This window comes from Marmota flaviventris, unplaced genomic scaffold (genome assembly GCF_047511675.1).
Source record: "Marmota flaviventris isolate mMarFla1 unplaced genomic scaffold, mMarFla1.hap1 Scaffold_54, whole genome shotgun sequence".
NCBI lineage: Eukaryota > Metazoa > Chordata > Mammalia > Rodentia > Sciuridae > Marmota > Marmota flaviventris.
In genome coordinates this window covers 160,924-169,396 of record NW_027288344.1, presented here as the reverse complement: position 1 = coordinate 169,396, position 8,473 = coordinate 160,924, and the positions used below count along the sequence as shown (strand labels likewise).

At 54.5% G+C, this 8,473-nt stretch overlaps 1 pseudogene; it reads right to left on the bottom strand.

Moving 5' to 3' along the window:
• Positions 1–608: 608 nt before the first annotated feature.
• The window catches only part of LOC139704332 (ruvB-like 1), a 29,618-nt pseudogene continuing 21,753 nt past the window's right edge, over positions 609–8,473 (bottom strand).

The following is an 8,473-nucleotide window of genomic DNA, read 5'->3' as shown; positions in this document are numbered from 1 at the left end:
GGCAATTCAGTTTTTCTTTTCATACTTCAACTTCTTATAAAAGCTATTTTTGGCTTTCCTGAAGTTGGGGATTTTTATTCAAAGAATTTTTTATTGCTACCATAACTCCTTCTTTATTTATTTGACATATTCTCAAGGTTGTTTTGCTTTCAGGTATTTGTGATTTGAGGAATTTTGATTTATCTACTAGAAACTTAATTTTTTATATATCCCACTATCAATTCATCCTGTTGAGAATGTTTAGTTTTCTCTTCTTGTAGCTCTTTTTCTAGAAAGAATATTTCATCCTCAGGTTTAGATACAGATCTATCCAGGTTTTTATATATTGCCACCAAATTTTCTGCTTTTATTGACTCTTTCTCCAAAATGGCATCCTTTAAAGATGACTTTAAGCCATATCCACAATATATAAAGAGCTCTTACAATTCAATAATAAAAGATAACATAATAAAAAAAAAGGCCAAGGATACAAACAGATATTTCTACAAAGATATACAAATAGCCGATAAAACACAAAAAATGCAGTCTCACTGGCTCTTGGCAAATGCAAATCAAGTGAGAGGCCACCACACACCCACCGGGACATCTACGGTGGACAGTAACAGATGTCAAGTGGCATATGGAAAAACCAAGACCCTCAGACATTCCTGGTAGGAGTATGGCAATAAAGCCATCTTACTGGCAGTTCCTTGGAAGGTCAGAGGTACTGTGTGACACAGCAGCTCTACCTCTCCACACAGATCCAAAAGAAAGAAACTGCAGTCCCTACACATCTGCGGCAGCATCACTCCTACAGCCAAACCTCCCAATGGGCTGGGGCTGATGAGTGCACATATCCATGAGCTGGTGAAGGCCCCATGCAGTGGGCGCTCCTCAGCCACGGGGGATTCAAGGGCCTGGAGGACAAGGGTGAATCCTGTCAGTCACACCCCACACAGCCACAGATGGCTAATGGACAGAAAGCAGCCTCCCACTGCCTGAGGTCAGGGTGATGGATGGGACGCAGCAGCAGAGGGGCTGTGGATGGCTGACAGGGATGGGGGTTGCAGTGTTCTAAAACCAACTGTGGTGGCAGCCTTGCGATTTTGTGGACACACTAAGCACTGCTTGAGTTTTCCAGGGTGTAGGAGCTGCATCTCACAGAGGGCTGTTCAAAGCCCCACCTGGGACTAGGCCACAGGCTCCCACTGGGACCAGGCCACACCACTGCCTATGGCCTGGCGCCTATGGCCTGCAGCTGGCCTGGCACGGGAGGCACTGGGCTCCCTCCTTAGCCCCACACAGAAGAAAACGAGGAGGCCAAGGCTGCCATCCAGACTCACCACCTAAGACTTTTAAAAAAGACTGGATGCTGCAGAGGCCCACGCCTGTCATCTCAGCAGCTTGGGAGGCTGAGGCAGGAGGATCATACCTGGAGGCCAGCCTCACCAAAAGAAAGGTGCTAAATAAGCAGCTCAGTGAGTTTCTGTCTCTAAATGCATTGGGTGGGGGTGGGCCTTGAAGCCAGGTGGTGCTGGGGTGGACACTTGCTGGCTCTGGCCTGGGCAAGTCCCTGAGTCAGGACAGCCCCACGGGCTCTCAGCAAGTTAAGACTTCCCACTGCCCCCGAGGTCCCACATGTGAAGCCAGGAGAAAAAGCCCTCAGCCAACACTATACCTTCTTCCCCTGTCCCTCATGAGTTCCAGGGTCAGACATGGGTCTGCGGGACAGGGAGCGGGAAGGTCCCCTTGGGAGCAGCCTGTGGGCAGCAGGTCAGAAGTCGCCAACAGTGTGCTCATGTCCCAGATACTCTTCAGCCCCTGCCCCAACCTCATCTTGCCCAAAGCCCTGGGTCCTGGCCCAGTCCAGCATTGTTCACAGCCCAGCCTGCCTCTGGGCTGCACGCTCCCTGGACACCAGGTCACAGCCCCTGCTCCTGGGCTTGGGGGGCAGGGCCATGTCCCTCAGTGCTACTCAACCATGTCCCCAGGACTAGGCACCAGAGTCCTGTTCTGGAGACCATGGGGCTCCATCCCCACAGGCAGGTTCTTGGGCCAGAGCCACCTTCCCATGGAGCTTTCTCTGGGGCTCAGGGTGGACAGAGCAGCACTCTCTGTAGACACCTGCTGGCCAGGCCAGGGACCCTGGGGGGGGGCTGTGAGCAGGGATCCCCAGCAGGGGGTGCCATGTATCCACGTGGAGCCCTCGGCCAGCCAGGCAGGACCCAGATAGGGGAACCAGTGGGGGGACCCATTGATAGGGACCCAGTGAGGAGATCCAGTATGGGGAACCAGCGAGGGGACTCCTACAGTATCAGGTGGTGGCTGAAGGGCCCCCGGCCCCCAATGCTACTCAGGGTGCCCTGAGCTCCCCCAGCAGCTGGCCAGACTGACACCAGCTGCCCCCAAGCTGCAGGAGGTACTTTTGCCCTGATCTTGTTCAGTCACGTCAGGGGACTTGGGGGGACCACACAATGCTTCCCATGAACCTGGGTCATTTGCTCAGATACCAAGGGCAAGGGAGCACCCAGTGGCAGGGACCCGTGGGTGGCCTGGTGCTGTGGTCCCCTAGCTCCTGAGATGGGGCTTCTCCATTGAGAGCAACTGAATTTCCCACTGTCTGTCACTCAGCAGCCAGTCTGGGCAAATGGGGGGGGGTCACTTCTGGCTCTAGCCATCCTGAAACACTTGGACCACAGGGTTCTTTTCTAATTCCTGCCCCAGCATGCATTCTCGGGGACTCGTCCCCATAGCCCTCGGCTGCTGGAGTGGAAGAGGCCCTCCTGCCACTGGTGCTGAGAAGGCCCAGGCCCAGCTCCTGTTGAACCAGGAAGACAGAAAACCCTGAGGGTGTGACATGCCCAATGCAGCCACTGGGCCTGAGAGAAGGCGGGAGGCCTCCAGCCCAGGGGCCCAGGGAGGAATGTCCCCAAGCTGTGGTGCAGATAGCAGGGCCACTGTGCTAAAGATGTGTCCGAGCCATTCTGCACCAGACCCCCTGTCCCCACAGCTTGGAGCAGCTATACTCAAAGGCAGGCTGAGGCCAGGCAGGGGCCAGAGGCCCCACTGTGTCTTCAGGAATGTCTTCCTGTTCTTACTGGTTTTGTTCCTGGAGAGACCTGCGTTCTCCTCAGTGTTTAGAGCAGCTCAACTCACAGTAGCCAAGCTACAGAACCAGACTAGGTGCCCCTCAGCAGATGGACAGATAAAGAAACTGTGGTCCCTATACACAGTGGAATATTAATCAGCCATAAAGAAGAATGAAATGATGGCATTTGAAGGTCAATGGATGGAGCTGGAGGGGACTGTGCTGCTTTAGTAAGCCAATTCCAAAAACCAAAGGCTGAGTGTCCTCTCTGACATGCAGATGCTGACTCACAATAGGGGAGAAGAGAATAGAATTTCATTGGATGAGACAAAGGGAAGGGAGGGGAGGGACTGGGGGATGCAGGAAAATAAATGGACATCACTTTCCCATGTTCACATAGGAACACAACCAGGGACACCCCACAGCAGGGCCAGTCACAGGAATGAAAATCACACCCCATGTAGGTGACATGGAAGGATGCATGCTGCTGTCATGGGGAGCTAAGAAGAACCAATTCAGAGACAAACCTGTGTTCCCACCTATGCCAAGGATCAAGGTGCAATGTCATTCAGTGTCCTCATTGAAGATGAAATGGGCTCTGCTGGCCTCTGGGAGCCAGTGTGAGGGAACTGACACTCAGGTCACCAGAGCGGCCCCACCTCCTCAGGCCTTTGCTCCCCACAGGAATGTCGAGCCTCAGAGGCCTGTGGAGACCCTGCCCATCAGGGACACGGCAGCTGCGGCCTTCAGTCCCCCTGCTGTCTCCTCCCAGGGGCAACATGCACTCCCTTCTTCCCATCCTGACTTGTGACATCATGGGAGGGGACAGACCCGGGCAGCAGGGACAGCTGGCAGCACCTACCTGATAACACAGTGGCCTCGATTGGAGGCAAAAATCACGATGGGGGCAATGGAAGATTCCAGAGCTCAGTGCAGGGAGGTGAAGCCCTTGATGTCCAGCATGTGCACCTCGTCCACAAACAGCATGCTGGGGACCCTCTCAGCCACGCACTGGTCCATGTACTTGTTCACCACCTTGTTGATCTCACCTTGGACAGGGTCCCAGCCAGTGGGGGAAATGTCACCTGCTCTCTTCTCCACACCTCAATTCAATCAAGACCCAACCCTGCAGCCTGGTTCTCCTACTGGCTCTCTGACCCAAGGCTGGGTACTGGACCCACTCCAGGTTTGGTGTCATCATTTGAAAACAAGAATCATGCCAGGTGTGGTGGCACATGCCTATAACCCCAGCAGCCTGGGAGGTTGAGGCAGGAGGATCACAAACTGGAGGCCAGCCTCAGCAACTTAGTAAGGCCCTGAGCAACTCAGTTGAGACCCTGTCTCTGAATAAAATACAGAATAGGGCTGGGGATGGGACTCAGGGTCAAGAGTCCGTGAGTTGAATCCCTGTACCCTCATCTAAAAAAAGTAAAACAGGCATGATCGCCCCCAAATGCCACAAAACGCCTTTTGTGGAGCTGTGTGGGGAACAATGACTAGGAGCTGCCCCATCAAGCCCTGACCCTGATGCCAAGACACCTCATTTGGGAGCTCCAGGGAGATGTGTTTTCAAATGTGAATTCCCCTCTGCTGCACTCAGTCAAGGAGCTCTTTTGGGGGCCGTGCATGACAATGCTTAGGTTAATGAGCTTTCCATCAAGTGCAGTTAGAATCCTCTCCCCAGGAAACCTGATCAAGGAGGGTCAGAGCAGGCCCAGCCTTGGCCCCAGAAACATCAGCCCTTACAGAACAGCAGGCCCACCTCAGGTCTCAGCCCTCACCTTCCAAACCAGCGCCCCCTGTCATCAGGATGGAGCTGTTCCCAAAGAACCGGGATCTGAGGCCTGTCCTCTCCCAGAGCCATGATGTGGGGCTGTCAAAACCGAGTTCAGTGACAGACCTGCTCTTGGCCACTCATGGAGGAGCTTAGGCTGCTGCAATGCCTCAAGGCAACAGTGAATTCATGTTGAACTTACATTTTCAGGGAGTAAAGTGGTAATGGTCTGGAGAAGGACATAAAATTAGGGAAGAGCCAGGCACGATGGCACATGCCTGTCATCCCAGCAGCCAGAGAGGCTGAGGTAGGAGGATCACAAGTTGGAGGCCAGCCTCAGCAACCTAGCAAGGGCCTAAGCAACTCAGCCAGGCCCTGTCTCTAAATAAAAAAATATAAGTGCTGGGACGGGGCTCAGTGGTCGAGGGCCCCGAGTTCAATCACCTGCATCAATAAATAAATAAATAAATAAGTCCATAAAGGAGCAAGGGAGACCCACTGCCTGGTGTCAAATTCGGCACCTTTCTGGGACCTCAAGAGAAGCAGATGCTGACCTCAGTGGGGCTAGAGCACACTGTGTGGCCATGGCTTCTAAAGGGAGTGAAGACCCAGAGCCACGCAGTGGGAGGCGCTCAGAGCCAGGAGCTTGTCAGAGGAGGGCTTCAACTTGGCTCCAGGCTTTGGCTTTGCCATGTGTCCTACCTGTGATCTCTGTCTTCTTTGGCTTCATCAACTGGCCCATCATGGACAGGACATCTTGTCCCCCTGTACCTGAGAGGACTTTCTAAGGCAGCTACCAAAGCTCATCCTCCTTCCTCCTGTGGGTCCCTGATGTCACTCAACTGGGAGGCCTGAGGTGGACAGGCCCAGCACACTCCCCTAGGAAGGATGAGGGGCTTCTGAACTCAGAGGGATCCCCTTGAGGTTTCCCCTGACCTGCAAGAATCAAGCAGAGTTGTGTGCGGTGGAACGTGTCTTTAAAAATCCTGGCAATTTGGGAGGCTGAGATAGGAGGACCGCAGTTTGGAGGGCAGCCTAAGAAACTTAGTCAGGTCCTGAGCAACTCAGCAAGACTCTGTCTCTAAATAAAATATAAAAAGGGCTGTGGATGGGGCTCCATGTGTAAACACCCCTGGTGTTTAAGCTTCAGTACAAAACAAAACAAAACAAAACAAAAAACCTCCGGCCAAGAAGGAAGAAACTCCAATCTCAAGAGTCTCTGGCCTCTCCTGGGAAAAGCTCCAAGGGACTAAAAGCAAAACCAGATTCCCAGCAGAAAGCCCGTTCCTGGTGGGGAGGAGGAGGCCCCTTCAGGATGAAGAGCAAACCTGACTCTCTGTCCAGCAGGGCCCAGAGCAGCACCAGCTGGGAGCTGGAGGATTTGGAGCTCTTGCTCTGTAGAGGCCAGAGCCTCCATGAGGCTGTATGAAGCCCTGTGAAGGCTCCCACCAGTAAGCCCCAGCCCAGGGTGGAGAGCAGCCCCCAGCAGGCTGGCAGGTGGCCAGGGGCAAACAACGCCCAGAGATCAGCGGTGACAGCATCTGGACATTGGGACAAAGGGGCTGAAGCTCATGTAGTGCTCATTGCTGAGCCTCTCAGAGGGCTTCCAGGAGGACAGTATGGCCCTGACAACTGGTTCCCAGGGCCTTGGGCATGTGCTGGCCCAGCAGAGCCTGTCCCTGGGGCCTGGTGTTGGCCACATCCAGGTCATGCAATATCCCATTCTGGATGACCTCCTTCTTCTTGTGCATGTCGCCCTTGGGCAGGGCATGTCCTCATCGGCCTCCAGGGCGAACTCCGTGGCCTCAGCCTTTGCCAGCAGAGCCATGGGGCACCGGGACCACACAGAGCTCAGTGACAGCAAGGTCTCTGCTGCCCACCGAGGGCCCCCAACGGCAACCTCCGCCTGTGCCCCGCAGCCGGGGGCCCCGCTTTGGCTCCCAGGCCTGCCCGGGCCACACCTGAGACTTTCTGGAAGATTCTCTCCCCTTTCATTTCACTCCTGATAAAGGAGCATCCAGGGACTCACTGGAGCCAGGGTCCCGGGCTTTTCTAGGTGGTGATTTATGGGTGACACGAGGCCTTAGGCTCATCCATGCACCAGGGAGGTGCAGCCACCATGGGACGCAGCAGCAGATAGAGGACGAGCCACCTGGTGCAGTCCCCAGGTTTAGAACTCAGGGAGGGACACCAGGGAGATAAAGGAAAATGGAAGATGCTGCCTGGTGCAGTGGGAAGGGACAAAGGCTGTCTGGTCCCTGTCCCCAACAGGGTTTGCATCTTGCACACTCTGCCTGCTGAAGTCATGAGGAGAGGAAGACAGAGAAAATCCAAGGTGACTTAGGTAAAGGGACAGCTGCTGACCTTCCCCCACCCACCACCAATGAGCAAAGTGACGCCCTAGTTACCCAGTTGTCCCCCTGGCAGACCCTCATGTGTAACACTGTCCCGGGGGAGCATACCTTCACAGCCCCGATGTTGGCCTCCATGTAGATGACGTCATTGGCCTCCACTCACTCCTTCTGCAGACTTTAAAAAATGCTGGAGTTCAGCTAAAACCAAACCAAACCAAACCAGACAAAGGGGGACTCAGACAACCCTGATGCCTGTTCCAGTTCCTCCTGACCCCGAGGGAAGGCACCTTTCCGGAAGAGACCTGAGAGGCCAGGCACAGCAGTGCACACCTGTCATCCCAGGGACTCGGAGGCTGAAGCAGGAGGATCGCCAAGTTGGAGGCCAGCCTCAGCAACTTAGCAATGGGAGACTCTCTCTCAAAACAATACAAATCAAAATAAAAAGGGCAGGCTTCTGGCTCCCTGCTTAAGCACTACGGGTTCAGTTCACAGGACTAAACACGAGAGAGAGAGACAGACAGACACTTGAAGTAGCCAGTGACCCTAGGAGTGGGTGGGTATGAGGGTATGTGGCAGGGCACAAGAGCCTGGACTGGGGGCTTAGCACACCAGGAGGTGAACCTGAGGGTGACCATGTCTGCCTGCAGGGGACAAGAGAAAGTCACCATTACTCTTCCTTTCCTTGCCTTCAGGGGTTGCAAAGTGGAAGGAACATTCTCACAGGGACCCAGGTGCCCTTAGAGGGGATATATGTCCTTGGTCACGCCCCATGGCACCTTCCAGGATCACCACTGCAGCTCCAGTTCTTGGGTTACAGACACCAGAGCTTCCTGCTTAGCCACCTGAGGCTGCATTTGATGTGGCCCATGATCCCGGCTCTCTAGGCCTCGGTATCCTCCTCTATGTGACAGCACCCAGAAGTACCCACAGAGGAGTCCAGCTCAGAAGGGGAAACATAAGTTGGAATCCCCCCCAAACTGTCTGGGTCAGGAGGCTGAGGAAGGAGGATCACCAAGGTGGAGGCCAGTCTAGACCACATAGCTATGCCTGGGGCTGGGGCACAGCTCAGTGGCAGAGTGCTAGTTCACTATGACCAGGGCCCTGGGTATGAGCCCCAGGACAACGAAAAAGCAAATCCTAGCACCCTCTGGCCCCCGGAGCTGTGCACACACATCTCAGGGTGATAGTGCTGGGAGCCTTGCTCTTCCCCAGGGGTGTGTACTGGGCAAGGACAGCAGCCTCTGCAGGACCAGGCTGGCAGACAGGTCCTGAGGCTGA